This window comes from Trichomycterus rosablanca, chromosome 3, assembly GCF_030014385.1.
Source record: "Trichomycterus rosablanca isolate fTriRos1 chromosome 3, fTriRos1.hap1, whole genome shotgun sequence".
Lineage (NCBI taxonomy): Eukaryota > Metazoa > Chordata > Actinopteri > Siluriformes > Trichomycteridae > Trichomycterus > Trichomycterus rosablanca.
The window spans coordinates 48,382,214-48,403,888 of NC_085990.1; the positions used below are offsets into that span (position 1 = coordinate 48,382,214).

At 39.7% G+C, this 21,675-nt stretch overlaps 1 protein-coding gene across 1 annotated transcript in view; it reads left to right on the forward strand.

Moving 5' to 3' along the window:
• Nucleotides 1-21,675, forward strand: part of ascc3 (activating signal cointegrator 1 complex subunit 3) — a 283,422-nt gene that overhangs the window by 49,258 nt on the left and 212,489 nt on the right. The gene's annotated exons all lie outside the window — the stretch shown is intronic.

Below are 21,675 nucleotides of genomic sequence, written 5' to 3' on the forward strand. Positions count from 1 at the left end.
GGACATGTGGTGCATTCCAGTCACCCTGTAGTTTCCTGTAAATTAATTCAGACCCTTTTTTTTGTATTTTGTTTATGCATTTTCTCCCGACATTTAGAGCATCCATTTGCCCAATTGCGTCATGTTCAGCTGTGGATCAGCACTGTGTACGGAGAGACACACCCCGATCCGCACTCTTTCCCAGTCTCTGTGCAGGCACCATCAATCAGCCAGCAGAAGTCGTAGTTGCATCAGTTACGAGGAGTCCCTGTCCGGCTTAATGCCCCATCCATATATGAACAACAGGCCAATCGTTGTTCATGTGGCCGCTCAGCCCAGCTGGCAGGCAGAGCTGAGACTCGATACGATGTATTCGAGATCCCAGTTCTGGTGTGCTAGTGTGTGTTTTTACCGCTGCGCCACTTGAGCGGCGAATTCAGACACTTTAAGTGAGATCCCAAACCATAAGTAGTGAAAGGGTTCAGTTCGAATGGAACTTCAACTTGTGTAAGGAGTAGTGAGTATCTCTAAATCACTACACAGGAATCTTTTCATCCATCCATCTATTCCATCCATCCATCCATCCATTCCATCCATCCATCCATCCATTCCATTCCATTCATTTATCTTTCCATCCATCCATCCATTCCATCCATCCATTCATTCCATCTGTCCTTTTCATCCATCCTTTCATCCATCTATCCATCCATCCATTCCATCCGTCCTTATCATCCATCCATCCATTCCATCCATTCCATCCATTCCATCCATCCATTCCATCCATCCCATCCATTTATTCCATCTGTCCTTTTCATCCATCCTTTCATTCATCCATCCATTCCATCCGTCCTTTTCATCCATCCTTTCATCCATCTATCCATCCATCCATCCATCCATTCCATCCGTCCTTATCATCCATCCATCCATTCCATCCATTCCATCCATCCATTCCATCCATCCCATCCATTTATTCCATCCATCCATCCATCCATCTATCTATCCGTCCTTTCCATCCATCCATCCGTCCTTTCCATCCATCCATCCATCCATCCATCCATCTATCCATTCCATCCGTCCTTTCCATCCATCCATCCATCCATCCATCCATTCCATCCGTCCTTATCATCCATCCATCCATTCCATCCATTCCATCCATCCATTCCATCCATCCCATCCATTTATTCCATCCATCCATCCATCCATCTATCTATCCGTCCTTTCCATCCATCCATCCGTCCTTTCCATCCATCCATCCATCCATCCATCCATCCATCCATCCATCCATCCATCTATCCATTCCATCCGTCCTTTCCATCCATCCATCACATCCGTCCTTTCATCTATCCATCCATCCATCCATTCCATCCATCCTTTCATCTATTCATCCTATCCATTTATTCCATTCATCCATCCATCCTTTCATCTATCCATCCCATCCATTTTATTCCATTTATTCCATTTATTCCATTCATCCATCCATCCATCCATCCTTTCATCTATCCATCCCATCCATTTATTCCATCCATCCATTCCATCATCCTTTCATCCATCCATTCCATCCATCCTTTCCTCCATCCATCCCATCCATTTATTCCATTTATTCTATTTATTCCATCCATCCATCCATCCTTTCATCTATCCATCCCATCCATTTATTCCATTTATTCCATTTATTCTATTTATTCCATCCATCCATCCATCCTTTCATCTATCCATCCCATCCATTTATTCCATTCATCCATCCATCCATCCATCTTTTCATCTATCCATCCCATCCATTTATTCCATCCATCCATTCCATCATCCTTTCATCCATCCATTTCATCCATCCTTTCATCTATCCATCCCATCCATTTATTCCATCCATCCATCCATATTGCCTTTTTGCCAGTACCGGTAATGAGTAGATGAGTGAGTGACTGAAAATGTGAGTGAAATTTGGTATCCATGACCAGGCAGTATCAGTTCTTTTATTGTTTTTAAAATAAGGCCACATTTACACACATTAGTTTATGGAGTGAGATGCTCAGAATGGGGTTTTTATTGAAGTGGTCCTAGTGGATTCTTAAAATGTGCATTCCTAACAGAGCCTGTACGTGTCAGGCAGGGTTACATCGTCACTCAGTCAATACGCTTCTAGTGATTAAAGGCTTTCTTAAAATTAGTCTCAGTGGTCATTGACCTTCCATGCATCCATTCTCTCGTCAGTACCCCTTTATTCACCAGGATTGCTGACAGGCTTGTGATGATGCGTAATGTACAGGGCACGCCCCAGTCACCTGCTCGGTTCTCCGGATCGGCCGGCGTGACACGGTGCTCGGTGAGTTTGGGTCTGAAGTGGATTAATTAGTCACGCTTCTGACATGCTTGTTGTTTTGGTGCTGTTTGTTAGTGGAGGCTCAGGTGCGGATGTGAACGTGTGAGGGAGAAGAAAGACACAGGTCGGCACACAGCCTGTCAGATATAATCTACCTCCAAAACACTGCTTCAGCCATGAAAGTGCACTGTGTGAACCCATCACACTTAGCTGTGTGAAGTCTGCAGCTGGAGGCATTTCGTGCCCTTTCATACCGAGTATAAGAGCTGTTAATAAGCTTTTAATTGATTCTGAAATAGACGTTGTGCGCCATGTTCGTTTTAGCTTTGTGTTCTGTTTCCTCCTCGAATAACATAAACAATACAAATGTGGCAATTCTTTATTTGTGCATTGTTGTGAAATACAGACTTTGGGTCTGTCTGAAACCTAGTGAGCTGCCTTGCTGCCTTCTGCCTACCTGGGCAGCTGCCTAAGTAGAGACGATTCTAATAAAACATTATTATAGGCAGATTATTTAGAAGCACTACTTAGACATTGATTGTGGTGATTACATCAATACATTTTTCCCTTACTAAGCTAACACAGTTAGCCTCAGGCCATTCAAACCCATGGGCTGAGGCAGCACAACCCGCTAGCATGCCAGCTAATGTCTCCCTTCATTCAGGTGCTCATGTAGCGCAGTGGTAAAACACACTAACACAACAGCGCTGACATCTCAAACTGCTACCAGCAGAGATGTTTACAAGTCACAAAATACGAGTCAGAGTCAAGTCACGAGTCTTTAGGCTAGAGTCAGAGTCAAGTCACGAATCTTTAGGCTAGAGTCCAAGTCAGGTCACAAGTCTTTAGGCTAGAGTCCGAGTCAAGTCGCGAGTCTTTAGGCTAGAGTCCAAGTCAAGTTACGAGTCTTTAGGCTAGAGTCCAAGTCAGGTCACGACTCTTTAGGCTAGAGTCCGAGTCAATTCACGAGTCTTTAGGCTAGAGTCCGAGTCAAGTCACGAATCTTTAGGCTAGAGTCCGAGTCAAGTCACGAGTCTTTAGGCTAGAGTCCGAGTCAAGTCACGAGTCTTTAGGCTAGAGTACGAGTCAATTCACGAGTCTTTAGGCTAGAGTCCGAGTCAAGTCACGAATCTTTAGGCTAGAGTCCAAGTCAAGTCACGAGTCTTTAGGCTAGAGTCCGAGTCAAGTCACAAGTCTTTAGGCTAGAGTCCGAGTCAAGTCGCGAGTCTTTAGGCTAGAGTTCGAGTCAAGTCACAAGTCTTTAGGCTAGAGTCCGAGTCAAGTCGCGAGTCTTTAGGCTAGAGTCCGAGTCAAGTCACGAGTCTTTAGGCTAGAGTCCGAGTCAAGTCGCGAGTCTTTAGGCTAGAGTCCGAGAGTCAAGTCGCGAGTCTTTAGGCTAGAGTCCGAGTCAAGTCACAAGTCTTTAGGCTAGAGTCCGAGTCAAGTCGCAAGTCTTTAGGCTAGAGTCCGAGTCAAGTCGCGAGTCTTTAGGCTAGAGTCAGAGTCAAGTCACAAGTCTTTAGGCTAGAGTCAGAGTCAAGTCGCAAGTCTTTAGGCTAGAGTCCGAGTCAAGTCACGAGTCTTTAGGCTAGAGTCAGAGTCAAGTCGCAAGTCTTTAGGCTAGAGTCCGAGTCAAGTCGCGAGTCTTTAGGCTAGAGTCAGAGTCAAGTCACAAGTCTTTAGGCTAGAGTCCGAGTCAAGTCGCAAGTCTTTAGGCTAGAGTCCGAGTCAAGTCGCGAGTCTTTAGGCTAGAGTCAGAGTCAAGTCACAAGTCTTTAGGCTAGAGTCAGAGTCAAGTCGCAAGTCTTTAGGCTAGAGTCCGAGTCAAGTCACAAGTCTTTAGGCTAGAGTCCGAGTCAAGTCGCAAGTCTTTAGGCTAGAGTCAGAGTCAAGTCGCAAGTCTTTAGGCTAGAGTCAGAGTCAAGTCGCAAGTCTTTAGGCTAGAGTCCAAGTCAATATAATCTACACAAAACAAATATTGGAAATGTAGCGTAGAAATAAACAGATAATCTGTAAGTTCAGATAAAAAACTACAACAGATTAGCGACTGTATTTTGCCGTTTTACTGAGTGCCTTTACTTTCCTAGTCATTGTGCAAATGAATGTAATTTCCATAACAAGAAGGTACCAGTTCAAAGCCTAAACTGATACGTTTTGTTTTCATTGCAAAACAAAAGCGCACGATAAATCACGACACAGCGGCCAAAATCCAAAACAGCCAAAAAAAAAATTCATAACCACTGCTTACCTTAGCTTATGTTCTTCCAGATGCTATTAAATGTATAACCGTGTGTCCCATTAGAAATATAATCCATTATTTTGTAAATGTGCTTATAATTAAAAACCTCCAAACTTTTCCTGGTTGTTAAGTAAAACACAAACTCCTTAGAAAGCCAATCAAGCGTTTCACTGACAATCATCTGTGTGACACAAACTGAATAAATACAAATAACAGCATTGCTTACAAAAAATTATTATGTGTATGTATAATATGTAATATTATGTAATACAGTATATATGTAATTTCTTGTTGAGTCTTTTTTTAGCGAGTCATGAGTCGAGTCCGATTCATTTGAAACTACTCTGAGTCAAGCGTGTATGTATTATGTGTATGTATATTATGTATACAGTGCGACTTACGTGCGACTCGGCACTTAAACTGACAATGATTGGGTTGTCCACGATTGGGGCGCAAGAGGGGATTCCTCATAACTGCTGCAATTATGACCTCTGCTGGCCTGCACAGAGACGAGAGGTAATAAAAATCAATGTGTGCCCCTGTCTGACTCTCGATCTACTAAGAATCTGCTTCATGCGGGTGAAAAGAAGCAGTCAGTTACTGCACACGTGTCGGAAGGGGGGGGTGTGATAGTCATGGCCTTTCTCAGTCAGGAGTTGAGGTCAGAAGCAGCAGCAGAGGAAGCGAAATGTAATTGGATATGACTAAATTGGAGGAAAAATGGAAACAAAAATGACCCCTATGCTAAATATTTCTATACAGCCAGTAGTAGCTCAGCGGTTAAGATACTGGACTAGTAATCTGAAAACTGCAGATTTAAGCTCTGTCACTGCCAAACTTCTCCTGAGCAAAGCCTTTAATCTTCAGTTGCTTGGATTTCATACTGTCATCACTGTAAGTATCTTTGGCCCGTCGGCTGCTGGACACCCTGATAGAATTATTAAAGAGTCACTTAAAGAAAAGACACTTTTTAAAAAAGTGCTTAATATAGTGATGATGTAGTGACAGTGAGCCAGACATGTGACTGTATTACTTCTGACCTGTGATGGCCTGTAATATCTCAATCCATAATGAATAATGACATTAGTCCTGATGATCCCGCTGATCCCGTCTTGTATTAAGCTGATGGGTGTGTGTGCTAAGGCTTCAGCACATTTCAGCACAATACCGACTCTCTTCATGTGGTGCTCTGTGTGTGAAATTTGAATTTAAATATCAACCATCATTTAAATAACTTTAATTAAACAGTGACTTGTTGGCTGGTTTGAATTTCATTAATCCATCGTTATCATTTCTTAATTAAACCAGTAGGATGGCACGGTGGCTCAGTGGGCAGCACTGTCGCATCACAGCAGAAAGGTCCAGGGTTCGATTCCCAGGTGAAGCCAGGGCAGTTGTAGCCTAGCGATTAAGGTACTGGGCTAGTAACTGAAAGGTTGCTGGTTCAAGCCTCATCACTGCCAGGTTGCCACTGTTGGGCCCTTAAGCAAGACCCTTAACCCTCAGTTGCTTCGACAGTATACAGTATATACCTAGACCTACATATACTGTATACTGTCTAAGACCTATATATACTGTATACTGTCTAAGACCTATATATACTGTATACTGTCTAAGACCTATATATACTGTATACTGTCTAAGACCTATATACTGTATACTGTCTAAGATTCATATATACTGTATAATGTCTAAGACCTATATACCTATATATACTGTATACTGTATACTGTCTAAGACCTATATATACTGTATACTGTCTAAGATTTATATATACTGTATACTGTCTAAGATTTATATATACTGTATACTGTCTAAGACCTATATATACTGTATACTGTCTAAGACCTATATATACTGTATACTGTCTAAGACCTATATATACTGTATACTGTCTAAGACTTATATATACTGTATACTGTCTAAGACCTATATACCTATATATACTGTATACTGTCTTAGACCTATATATACACTGTATACTGTCTAAGATTCATATATACTGTATACTGTCTAAGACCTATATATACTGTATACTGTCTAAGATTCATATATACTGTATACTGTCTAAGACCTATATACCTATATATACTGTATACTGTCTAAGACCTATATATACTGTATACTGTCTAAGACCTATATACCTATATATACTGTATACTGTCTAAGATTTATATATACTGTATACTGTCTAAGACCTATATACCTATATATACTGTATACTGTCTAAGATTTATATATACTGTATACTGTCTAAGACCTATATATACTGTATACTGTCTAAGACCTATATATACTGTATACTGTCTAAGACCTATATATACTGTATACTGTCTAAGACTTATATATACTGTATACTGTCTAAGACCTATATATACTGTATACTGTCTAAGACCTATATATACTGTATACTGTCTAAGACCTATATATACTGTATACTGTCTAAGACCTATATATACTGTATACTGTCTAAGACTTATATATACTGTATACTGTCTAAGACCTATATATACTGTATACTGTCTAAGACCTATATATACTGTATACTGTCTAAGACTTATATATACTGTATACTGTCTAAGACCTATATATACTGTATACTGTCTAAGACCTATATATACTGTATACTGTCTAAGACCTATATATACTGTATACTGTCTAAGACTTATATATACTGTATACTGTCTAAGACCTATATATACTGTATACTGTCTAAGACCTATATATACTGTATACTGTCTAAGACCTATATATACTGTATACTGTCTAAGACCTATATATACTGTATACTGTCTAAGACTTATATATACTGTATACTGTCTAAGACCTATATATACTGTATACTGTCTAAGACCTATATATACTGTATACTGTCTAAGACTTATATATACTGTATACTGTCTAAGACCTATATATACTGTATACTGTCTAAGACCTATATATACTGTATACTGTCTAAGACTTATATATACTGTATACTGTCTAAGACCTATATATACTGTATACTGTCTAAGACCTATATATACTGTATACTGTCTAAGACCATACTGTATACTGTCTAAGACCCATATACTGTATACTGTCTAAGACCTATATATACTGTATACTGTCTAAGACCATACTGTATACTGTCTAAGACCTATATACTGTATACTTTCTAAGACCTATATACTGTACACTGTCTAAGACCTATATACTGTACACTGTCTAAGACCTATATATACTGTACACTTTCTAAGACCTATATACCTATATATACTGTATACTGTCTAAGACCTATATATACTGTATACTGTCTAAGACCTATATATACTGTATACTGTCTAAGATTCATATATACTGTATACTGTCTAAGACCTATATACCTATATATACTGTATACTGTCTAAGACCTATATATACTGTATACTGTCTAAGACCTATATACCTATATATACTGTATACTGTCTAAGATTCATATATACTGTATACTGTCTAAGACCTATATACCTATATATACTGTACACTGTCTAAGACCTATATATACTGTATACTGTCTAAGACCTATATATACTGTATACTGTCTAAGATTCATATATACTGTATACTGTCTAAGACCTATATACCTATATATACTGTATACTGTCTAAGACCTATATATACTGTATACTGTCTAAGACCTATATACCTATATATACTGTATACTGTCTAAGACCTATATATACTGTATACTGTCTAAGACCTATATATACTGTATACTGCGATACTGTATATATGCGATTAAGGTACTGGGCTAGTAACTGAAAGGTTGCTGTTTCAAGCCTCATCACTGCCAGGTTGCCACTGTTGGGCCCTTAAGCAAGACCCTTAACCCTCAGTTGCTTCGACAGTATACAGTATATACCTAGACCTACATATACTGTATACTGTCTAAGACCTATATATACTGTATACTGTCTAAGACCTATATATACTGTATACTGTCTAAGACCTATATATACTGTATACTGTCTAAGACCTACAGTGTATCACAAAAGTGACTACACCCCTCACATTTCTGCAGATATTTAAGTATATCTTTTCATGGGACAACACTGACAAAATGACACTTTGACACAATGAAAAGTAGTCTGTGTGCAGCTTATATAACAGTGTAAATTTATTCTTCCCTCAAAATAACTCAATATACAGCCATTAATGTCTAAACCACCGGCAACAAAAGTGAGTACACCCCTTAGTGAAAGTTCCTGAAGTGTCAATATTTTGTGTGGCCACCATTATTTCCCAGAACTGCCTTAACTCTCCTGGTCATGGAGTTTACCAGAGCTTCACAGGTTGCCACTGGAATGCTTTTCCACTCCTCCATGACGACATCACAGAGCTGGCGGATATTCGAGACTTTGCGCTCCTCCACCTTCCGCTTGATGATGCCCCAAAGATGTTCTATTGGGTTTAGGTCTGGAGACATGCTTGGCCAGTCCATCACCTTTACCCTCAGCCTCTTCAATAAAGCAGTGGTCGTCTTAGAGGTGTGTTTGGGGTCATTATCATGCTGGAACACTGCCCTGTGACCCAGTTTCCGGAGGGAGGGGATCATGCTCTGCTTCAGTATTTCACAGTACATATTGGAGTTCATGTGTCCCTCAATGAAATGTAACTCCCCAACACCTGCTGCACTGATGCAGCCCCAGACCATGGCATTCCCACCACCATGCTTGACTGTAGGCATGACACACTTATCTTTGTACTCCTCACCTGATTGCCGCCACACATGCTTGAGACCATCTGAACCAAACAAATTAATCTTGGTCTCATCAGACCATAGGACATGGTTCCAGTAATCCATGTCCTTTGTTGACATGTCTTCAGCAAACTGTTTGCGGGCTTTCTTGTGTAGAGACCTCAGAAGAGGCTTCCTTCTGGGGTGACGGCCATGCAGACCAATTTGATGTAGTGTGCGGCGTATGGTCCGAGCACTGACAGGCTGACCCCCCACCTTTTCAATCTCTGCAGCAATGCTGACAGCACTCCTGTGCCTATCTTTCAAAGACAGCAGTTGGATGTGACGCTGAGCACGTGCACTCAGCTTCTTTGGACGACCAATGCGAGGTCTGTTCTGAGTGGACCCTGCTCTTTTAGAACGCTGGATGATCTTGGCCACTGTGCTGCAGCTCAGTTTCAGGGTGTTGGCAATCTTCTTGTAGCCTTGGCCATCTTCATGTCGCGCAACAATTCGTCTTTTAAGATCCTCAGAGAGTTCTTTGCCATGAGGTGCCATGTTGGAACTTTCAGTGACCAGTATGAGAGAGTGTGAGAGCTGTACTACTAAATTGAACACACCTGCTCCCTATGCACACCTGAGACCTAGTAACACTAACGAGTCACATGACATTTTGGAGGGAAAATGACAAGCAGTGCTCAATTTGGACATTTAGGGGTGTAGTCTCTTAGGGGTGTACTCACTTTTGTTGCCGGTGGTTTAGACATTAATGGCTGTATATTGAGTTATTTTGAGGGAAGAATAAATTTACACTGTTATATAAGCTGCACACAGACTACTTTTCATTGTGTCAAAGTGTCATTTTGTCAGTGTTGTCCCATGAAAAGATATACTTAAATATCTGCAGAAATGTGAGGGGTGTACTCACTTTTGTGATACACTGTATATATACTGTATACTGTCTAAGACCTATATACTGTATACTGTCTAAGATTCATATATACTGTATAATGTCTAAGACCTATATACCTATATATACTGTATACTGTCTAAGACCTATATACCTATATATACTGTATACTGTATACTGTCTAAGACCTATATATACTGTATACTGTCTAAGATTTATATATACTGTATACTGTCTAAGATTTATATATACTGTATACTGTCTAAGACCTATATACCTATATATACTGTATACTGTCTAAGACTTATATATACTGTATACTGTCTAAGACCTATATACCTATATATACTGTATACTGTCTTAGACCTATATATACTGTATACTGTCTAAGATTCATATATACTGTATACTGTCTAAGACCTATATACCTATATATACTGTATACTGTCTAAGACCTGTATATACTGTATACTGTCTTAAGACCCATATATACTGTATACTGTCTAAGATTCATATATACTGTATACTGTCTAAGACCTATATACCTATATATACTGTATACTGTCTAAGACCTATATATACTGTATACTGTCTAAGACCTATATACCTATATATACTGTATACTGTCTAAGACCTATATATACTGTATACTGTCTAAGATTCATATATACTGTATACTGTCTAAGACCTATATACCTATATATACTGTATACTGTCTAAGATTTATATATACTGTATACTGTCTAAGACCTATATATACTGTATACTGTCTAAGACCTATATATACTGTATACTGTCTAAGACTTATATATACTGTATACTGTCTAAGACCTATATATACTGTATACTGTCTAAGACCTATATATACTGTATACTGTCTAAGACCATACTGTATACTGTCTAAGACCTATATACTGTACACTGTCTAAGACCTATATATACTGTATACTGTCTAAGACCTATATATACTGTATACTGTCTAAGACCTATATATACTGTATACTGTCTAAGACTTATATATACTGTATACTGTCTAAGACCTATATATACTGTATACTGTCTAAGACCTATATATACTGTATACTGTCTAAGACTTATATATACTGTATACTGTCTAAGACCTATATATACTGTATACTGTCTAAGACCTATATATACTGTATACTGTCTAAGACCATACTGTATACTGTCTAAGACCTATATACTGTATACTGTCTAAGACCTATATATACTGTATACTGTCTAAGACCATACTGTATACTGTCTAAGACCTATATACTGTATACTTTCTAAGACCTATATACTGTACACTGTCTAAGACCTATATACTGTACACTGTCTAAGACCTATATATACTGTACACTGTCTAAGACCTATATATACTGTATACTGTCTAAGATTCATATATACTGTATACTGTCTAAGACCTATATACCTATATATACTGTATACTGTCCAAGACCTATATATACTGTATACTGTCTAAGACCTATATACCTATATATACTGTATACTGTCTAAGACCTATATATACTGTATACTGTCTAAGACCATACTGTATACTGTCTAAGACCTATATACTGTATACTGTCTAAGACCTATATATACTGTATACTGTCTAAGACCTATATATACTGTATACTGTCTAAGACCTATATATACTGTATACTGTCTAAGACCTATATACTGTACACTGTCTAAGAACTATATATACTGTATACTGTCTAAGACCTATATATACTGTATACTGTCTAAGACCTATATATACTGTATACTGTCTAAGACCTATATATACTGTATACTGTCTAAGACCTATATATACTGTGTACTGTCTAAGACCTATATACTGTATACTGTCTAAGACCTATATATACTGTATACTGTCTAAGACCTATATATACTGTATACTGTCTAAGACCATACTGTATACTGTCTAAGACCTATATACTGTACACTGTCTAAGAACTATATATACTGTATAAGACCTATATATACTGTATACTGTCTAAGACCTATATATACTGTATACTGTCTAAGATTCATATATACTGTATACTGTCTAAGACCTATATACCTATATATACTGTATACTGTCCAAGACCTATATATACTGTATACTGTCTAAGACCTATATACCTATATATACTGTATACTGTCTAAGACCTATATATACTGTATACTGTCTAAGACCATACTGTATACTGTCTAAGACCTATATACTGTATACTGTCTAAGACCTATATATACTGTATACTGTCTAAGACCTATATATACTGTATACTGTCTAAGACCTATATATACTGTATACTGTCTAAGACCTATATACTGTACACTGTCTAAGAACTATATATACTGTATACTGTCTAAGACCTATATATACTGTATACTGTCTAAGACCTATATATACTGTATACTGTCTAAGACCTATATATACTGTATACTGTCTAAGACCTATATATACTGTGTACTGTCTAAGACCTATATACTGTATACTGTCTAAGACCTATATATACTGTATACTGTCTAAGACCTATATATACTGTATACTGTCTAAGACCATACTGTATACTGTCTAAGACCTATATACTGTACACTGTCTAAGAACTATATATACTGTATAAGACCTATATATACTGTATACTGTCTAAGACCTATATATACTGTGTACTGTCTAAGACCTATATACTGTATACTGTCTAAGACCTATATATACTGTATACTGTCTAAGACCTATATATACTGTATACTGTTTAAGACCTATATATACGGTATACTGTTTAAGACCTATATATACGGTATACTGTTTAAGACCTATATATACGGTATACTGTTTAAGACCTATATATACGGTATACTGTCTAAGACCATACTGTATACTGTCTAAGACCTATGTATACTGTATACTGTTTAAGACCTATATATACGGTATACTGTTTAAGACCTATATATACTGTATACTGTTTAAGACTTATATATACTGTATACTGTCTAAGACCTATATACTGTATACTGTCTAAGACCTATATACTGTATACTGTCTAAGACCTATATATACTGTATACTGTCTAAGACCTGTATACTGTATACTGTCTAAGACCTATATATACTGTATACTGTCTAAGATTTATATACTGTATACTGTCTAAGACCTATATACTGTATACTGTCTAAGACCTATATATACTGTATACTGTCTAAGACCATACTGTATACTGTCTAAGACCTATATACTGTACACTGTCTAAGAACTATATATACTGTACACTGTCTAAGACCTATATATACTGTATACTGTCTTAAGACCTACAGTGTATCACAAAAGTGAGTACACCCCTCACATTTCTGCAAATATTTCATTATATCTTTTCATGGGACAACACTATAGACATGAAACTTGGATATAACTTAGAGTAGTCAGTGTACAGCTTGTAAAGCAGTGTAGATTTACTGTCTTCTGAAAATAACTCAACACACAGCCATTAATGTCTAAATAGCTGGCAACATAAGTGAGTACACCCCACAGTGAACATGTCCAAATTGTGCCCAAATGTGTCGTTGTCCCTCCCTGGTGTCATGTGTCAAGGTCCCAGGTGTAAATGGGGAGCAGGGCTGTTAAATTTGGTGTTTTGGGTACAATTCTGTCATACTGGCCACTGGATATTCAACATGGCACCTCATGGCAAAGAACTCTCTGAGGATGTGAGAAATAGAATTGTTGCTCTCCACAAAGATGGCCTGGGCTATAAGAAGATTGCTAACACCCTGAAACTGAGCTACAGCATGGTGGCCAAGGTCATACAGCGGTTTTCCAGGACAGGTTCCACTCGGAACAGGCTTCGCCAGGGTCGACCAAAGAAGTTGAGTCCACGTGTTCGGCGTCATATCCAGAGGTTGGCTTTAAAAAATAGACACATGAGTGCTGCCAGCATTGCTGCAGAGGTTGAAGACGTGGGAGGTCAGCCTGTCAGTGCTCAGACCATACGCCGCACACTGCATCAACTCGGTCTGCATGGTCGTCATCCCAGAAGGAAGCTGACGCACAAGAAAGCCAGCAAACAGCTTGCTGAAGACAAGCAGTCCAAGAACATGGATTACTGGAATGCCCTGTGGTCTGACGAGACCAAGATAAACTTGTTTGGCTCAGATGGTGTCCAGCATGTGTGGCGGCGCCCTGGTGAGAAGTACCAAGACAACTGTATCTTGCCTACAGTCAAGCATGGTGGTGGTAGCATCATGGTCTTGGGCTGCATGAGTGTTGCTGGCGCTGGGGAGCTGCAGTTCATTAAGGGAAACATGAATTCCAACATGTACTGTGACATTCTGAAACAGAGCATGATCCCCTCCCTTCGAAAACTGGGCCTCATGGCAGTTTTCCAACAGGATAACGACCCCAAACACAACCTCCAAGATGACAACTGCCTTGCTGAGGAAGCTGAAGGTAAAGGTGATGGACTAAACCCAATTGAGCACCTGTGGCGCATCCTCAAGTGGAAGGTGGAGGAGTTCAAGGTGTCTAACATCCACCAGCTCCGTGATGTCATCATGGAGGAGTGGAAGAGGATTCCAGTAGCAACCTGTGCAGCTCTGGTGAATTCCATGCCCAGGAGGGTTAAGGCAGTGCTGGATAATAATGGTGGTCACACAAAATATTGACACTTTGGGCACAATTTGGACATGTTCACTGTGGGGTGTACTCACTTATGTTGCAGCTATTTAGACATTAATGGCTGTGTGTTGAGTTATTTTCAGAAGACAGTAAATCTACACTGCTATACAAGCTGTACACTGACTACTCTAAGTTATATCCAAGTTTCATTTCTATAGTGTTGTCCCATGAAAAGATATAATGAAATATTTGCAGAAATGTGAGGGGTGTACTCACTTTTGTGATACACTGTATATATACTGTGTACTGTCTAAGACCTATATACTGTATACTGTCTAAGACCTATATATACTGTATACTGTCTAAGACCTATATATACTGTATACTGTTTAAGACCTATATATACGGTATACTGTTTAAGACCTATATATACGGTATACTGTTTAAGACCTAAATATACTGTATACTGTCTAAGACCTATATACTGTATACTGTCTAAGACCTATATACTGTATACTGTCTAAGACCTATATACTGTATACTGTCTAAGACCTATATATACTGTATACTGTCTAAGACCTATATATACGGTATACTGTCTAAGACCATACTGTATACTGTCTAAGACCTATATATACTGTATACTGTCTAATACCTATATACTGTATACTTTCTAAGACCTATATATACAGTATACTGTTTAAGACCTATATATACTGTATACTGTCTAAGACCATACTGTATACTGTCTAAGACCTATATATACGGTATACTGTCTAAGACCATACTGTATACTGTCTAAGACCTATATATACTGTATACTGTCTAATACCTATATACTGTATACTTTCTAAGACCTATATATACAGTATACTGTTTAAGACCTATATATACTGTATACTGTCTAAGACCTATATATACTGTATACTGTCTAAGACCTATATGTACTGTATACTGTCTAATACCTATATACTGTATACTGTCTAAGACCTATATATACAGTATACTGTTTAAGACCTATATATACTGTATACTGTCTAAGACCTATATACAGGGTGGGCCATTTATATGGATACACCTAAATAAAATGGGAATGGTTTGTGATATTAACTTCCTGTTTGTGGCACATTAGTATATGGGAGGGGGAACACTTTTCAAGATGGTTGGTGACCATGGCGGCCATTTTGAAGTCGGCCATTTTGGATCCAACTTTAGTTTTTTCAATGGGAAGAGGGTCATGTGACACATCAAACTTATTGAGAATTTCACAAGAAAAACAATGATGTGCTTGGTTTTAACGTAACTTTATTCTTTCATGAGTTATTTACAAGTTTCTGACCACTTATAAAATGTGTTCAAAGTGCTGCCCATTGTGTTGGATTGTCAATGCAACCCTCTTCTCCCACTCTTCACACACTGATAGCAACACCGCAGAAGAAATGCTAGCACAGGCTTCCAGTATCCGTAGTTTCAGGTGCTGCACATCTCGTATCGTCACAGCATAGACAATTGCCTTCAGATGACCCCAAAGATAAAAGTCTAAGGGGGTCAGATCGGGAGACCTTGGGGGCCATTCGACTGGCCCACGACGACCAATCCACTTTCCAGGAAACTGTTCATCTAGGAATGCTCGGACCTGACACCCATAATGTGGTGGTGCACCATCTTGCTGGAAAAACTCAGGGAACGTGCCAGCTTCAGTGCATAAAGAGGGAAACACATCATCATGTAGCAATTTTAAATATCCAGTGGCCTTGAGGTTTCCATTGATGAAGAATGGCCCCACTATCTTTGTACCCCATATACCACACCATACCATCAATTTTTGTGTTCCAACAGTCTTGGAGGGATCTATCCAATGTGGGTTAGTGTCAGACCAATAGCGGTGGTTTTGTTTGTTAACTTCACCATTCACATAAAAGTTTGCCTCATCACTGAACAAAATGTTCTGTGTAAACTGAGGGTCCTGTTCCAATTTTTGTTTTGCCCATTCTGCAAATTCAATGTGCCGATCTGGGTCATCCTCGTTGAGATGCTGCAGCAGCTGGAGTTTGTAAGGGTGCCATTTGTGAGTAGCTAATATCCGCCGAAGGGATGTTCGACTGATGCCACTCTCCAGTGACATGCGGCGAGTGCTACGCTGTCGGCTCTTGCTGAATGAAGCTAGGACAGCCACTGATGTTTCTTCATTAGTGACAGTTTTCATGCGTCCACATTTTGGCAAATCCAACACTGAACCAGTTTCACGAAACTTGGCAAGCAGTTTGCTAACTGTAGCATGGGAGATGGGTGGTCTCGTAGGGTGTCTTGCATCGAAATCTGCTGCAATGACCCGGGTACTGCAATCTCCAGACATCAACACAATTTCTATCTGCTCCTCACGTGTTAACCTCTGCGACATGTCAATGGCTGTAAACAAAGAGAATCTTGTAAATAACTCATGAAAGAATAAAGTTACGTTAAAACCAAGCACACCATTGTTTTTCTTGTGAAATTTTCAATAAGTTTGATGTGTCACATGACCCTCTTCCCATTGAAAAAACTAAAGTTGGATCCAAAATGGCCGACTTCAAAATGGCCGCCATGGTCACCACCCATCTTGAAAAGTGTTCCCCCTCCCATATACTAATGTGCCACAAACAGGAAGTTAATATCACCAACCATTCCCATTTTATTTAGGTGTATCCATATAAATGGCCCACGGTTTGGTGAGTAGCACTGTCGCCTCACAGCAAAAAGGTCCTGAGTTCGATTCTGAGGTAGAGCGGCCCGGGTCCTTACTGTGTGGAGTTTGCATGTTCTCCCCGTGTCTGTGCGGATTTCCTCTGGGTGCTCCATTTTCCTCCCACAGTACAAAAACATGCAAGTGAGGTGAATTCGATACAACATTGTCCATGACTGTGTTTGACATTAAAACTTAAACTGATGAATCTTGTGTAACCAGTGACTACCTGTCCTGTCATGAGTGTAACCAGAGTGTGTAAAACATGACGTTAAAATCCTAGTAAGTAAATAATTTATTTAGGGAAGGCACAATCCTTTTCCAGCATGACTGTGCCCCTGTGCACTAAGCAAGCTCTATAAAGACATGACCAAAATCTTGGTTTAAAGAAACTCCAGTTTTCTACACAGAGCCCTGACCTCAGCCCCACTGAACAGCTTGGAATGAGCTGGAACATCAATCAAGCTTTCTTGACCAACATCAGTGCCCTGTCATACAAATGATCTTTTGACTAAACAGGCACAAATTCTCACAGACATACTTAAAAAAAATCTGGTGAGAAGCCTTCTCTGAAGAACGGCTGTTGTTATAGCTGAAGGCTCTTCAGCCGAGTTGTGCAAATGAACAGAAGAGCTGAAGCAACTCCGTTCAACTGATGCTCCCGAAAACCTAAAAACAAAGTGCCTCATTCCTCTAAAGTGGCACGGCGGAGAAGCTAATAAGTCCTTACATTCTATTAGAGGCTTTTTGAAAGGCAGGCCGAGGAGCCTCTGTGTTGTTCTTTTTAAGCGCCGCGTGATTGTCGTTTATTGAAAGCTGTAATGGCCAACAGGGACGCGGTGGCTAGACGTGCTTTTAATAGCTCGGCCGAACATTAAAAGTGGGGAAGTTATTAGAGAGCCTTTTTAACTAATGAATCACAGGGCCTACCGCTCCCCTGGTCACGTGACTAAAAAGCCTCTTAATTTTCGTGAATAAGTGCAGGAGCGCTTTGTGATGCTGCTGAAGGACTCAAATGTGCTCACATGAACGGGAATAAATCATCATGACGTGGTGCATTTGGTGATCATTACAACACATTTGTTTTAGCAGTTTAGATCAGGCAGCAGGACGTTTGTTCAATCTGGTGTTGTAAGTAACAGGACGCTCATTTGGCTTCATTCATTAATTCATTGTCTTTTTTTATTCAGGGTCGCGGTGGGTACAATTCACCAGGCAAAAGGTAGAAAACACCCTGGACAGGTTGCTAGTCCATTGTAGAGCACAATCACACACACACACACACACACACACACACGGCAATTCTAACCAGTTAACCTGACTGTGGGAGGGGTGGCACGCCTCACAGCAAGATGGTCCTGATTTCGGTTCCGAGGTAGAGCGGTCCGGGTCCTTTCTGTATGGAGTTTGCATGTTCTCCCCGTGTCTGTGTGGTTTTTTACAGGAGCTCCGCTTTCCTCTTACAGTCCAAAAACATGCAGTTGAGGTGAATTGGATACAACATTGTCCATGACTGTGTTTGACATTAAACCTTGCACTGATGAATCTTGTGTAACCAGTTACTACCTGTCCTGTCATGAATGTAACCAAAGTGTGTAAAACATGACGTTAAAATCCTAATGAATTAATAAATAAGCAGTTTAGATCAGGCAGCAGGATGTTTGTTCAATCTGGTGTTGAATAACAGGACGCTCATTTGGCATCATTCATTCATTCATTGTCTGTTTCACTCCCGCTTAATCCTATTCAGGGTCGTGGTGGGTACAATTCACTGGGCAAAAGGTAGCAAACACCCTGGACAGGTCGCCACACACACAGGGCAGTTTAGGTATCTTCAATTAACCTGACCGTGGGAGGGGTGGCACTGTGGCTCAGTGGGTAGCACTGTCGCCTCACAGCAAGTAGGTCCTGGGTTCGATTCCCAGGTGGATCGGTCTGAGTCCGTTCTGTGTGGAGTCTGCATGTTCTCCCTGTGTCCTCCGGGAGGTCCGGTTTCCTCTCACAGTACAAAGACGTGCAAGTGAAGTGAATTGGAGATACTAAATTGTCCAAATCATTCATTAATTCATAGTCTGTTTTACCCTCCTGCTTAATCCTATTCAGGGTCCTGGTGGGTACAATTGTGTCCTGCCATTGTAAAACATTCCTGCCATGTCAATAACTGATAGGAACACTGTTGAATCCTAACATTCCACATTTACAGTTGACATTTTCGCCATTTAGCAGACGCCTTTATCCAAAGCAACTTACAGTAGTGTGACAGTATGCAGTATGCAGGGCTCAACAGCAGCAACCTGGCAGTGGTGGGGCTTGAACCAGCGACCTTCTGATTACTAGTCCAGTACCTTAACCGCTATGGTACAACTGTCCCTAATATTACACAACATTATTATAGTGGGGGCACATTTTGAGCAGATATAAATATTGGGGGGGATCACTGCAGGATTTGAGTCCCTCTCGGTGTAGTGTGTTACTGATGGTAGCCTTTGTTACTTTGGTCCCAGCTCTCTGCAGGTCATTCATCAGGTCCCTCCGTGTAGTTCTGGGATTTTTGCTCACCGTTCTCATGATCATTTTGACCCCACGGGATGAGATCTTGCGTGGGGCCCCAGATCGAGGGAGATTATCAGTGGTCTTGTATGTCTTCCATTTTCTTACAATTGCTCCCACAGTTGATTTATTCACACCAACCTGCTTGCCTATTGTAGATTCACTCTTCCCAGCCTGGTGCAGGTCTACAATTTTCTTCCTGGTGTCCTTCGACAGCTCTTTGGTCTTGGCCATGGTTGAGTTTGGAGTCTGACTGTTTGAGGCTGTGGACAGGTGTCTTTTATACAGATAACGAGGTCAAACAGGTGCCATTAATACAGGTAACGAGTGGAGGACAGAAGAGCTTCTTAAAGAAGAAGTTACAGGTCTGTGAGAGCCAGAAATCTTGCTTGTTTGTGGGTGACCAAATACTTATTTTCCACCATAATTTACGAATAAATTCTTTAAAAATCCTACAATGTGTGGGGGGGGGGTTGTGTCCTGCCATTGTAAAACATTCCTGCCATGTCAATAACTGATAGGAACACTGTTGAATCCTAACATTTCACATTTACAGTTGACATTTTCGCCATTTAGCAGACGCCTTTATCCAAAGCAACTTACAGTAGTGTGACAGTATGCAGTATGCAGGGCTCAACAGCAGCAACCTGGCAGTGGTGGGGCTTGAACCAGCGACCTTCTGATTACTAGTCCAGTACCTTAACCGCTATGGTACAACTGTCCCTAATATTACACAACATTATTATAGTGGGGGCACATTTTGAGCAGATATAAATATTGGGGGGGTTTGGTAATTTGCATGGAATTGAATTTTGTTTAGGGTGTAGCACAGAAATGGCATCTTACCAGTTTAAAGTAGCCACCTAGCAGTTCTTCCAGCAAAAAATAAATAAAAATATACAAATGATGAATTGGTAGACGGTGCATTCAGTTTTTCATGTGACTTCACTAAATAAGTAGAAGCAGATTTTATTATAGATGCCCTATACACTCAAGCTTTCTACCTGGCTGCTTGCTAAAGCAAACAGCGGAGAACTGCTAGCTGTTCAACTATTTATTACCAAAACCACTGAGAATTTAGTTTTGTAACTTAAGACGGCAATAATGAAATTGCACCTTTAGCTAACAAGTGTGATCATTTCTAAAATCTGATGCTAAACGACTGCTCCTGATTTTAAATTGCACATTAGAGTGAGTCAGTAATAATGACACCATTTCTAGTGCACTCATTTGACTTGCTATTTTACATAACACGCAGTTATATGTGTTTTGAAACGGAGCCAGAATGGACGGTGAATGTTATCATTTCTGGAATTCCGTCAGCCTGCTGTTCTTGGTTGTCTGGTGAATATAAATGTCCCAATCTAGTCATTTCCAATTCCCATTTGTGAATCCGCTGCTGCTTGCACAACCCTCAGTCTGATCTGATCTGATAAAAGAGAGTCTGGTTACCACACGTCCTCTCCAATATGAGTCCATTCTGCGGTCGCTTCTTATCACCTGTTAGTGTTGAGTTCCCACACAAAGCCCCTCTCCTCCGGGTTTTTGTGGACACTCCGCCAGGTCAGTAGTTTGATTATTAATATAGTCATAATAAAAAAAAATCAAATACATGTATTTAATATAATTAATTATTTAGCAAGGATTATTTAT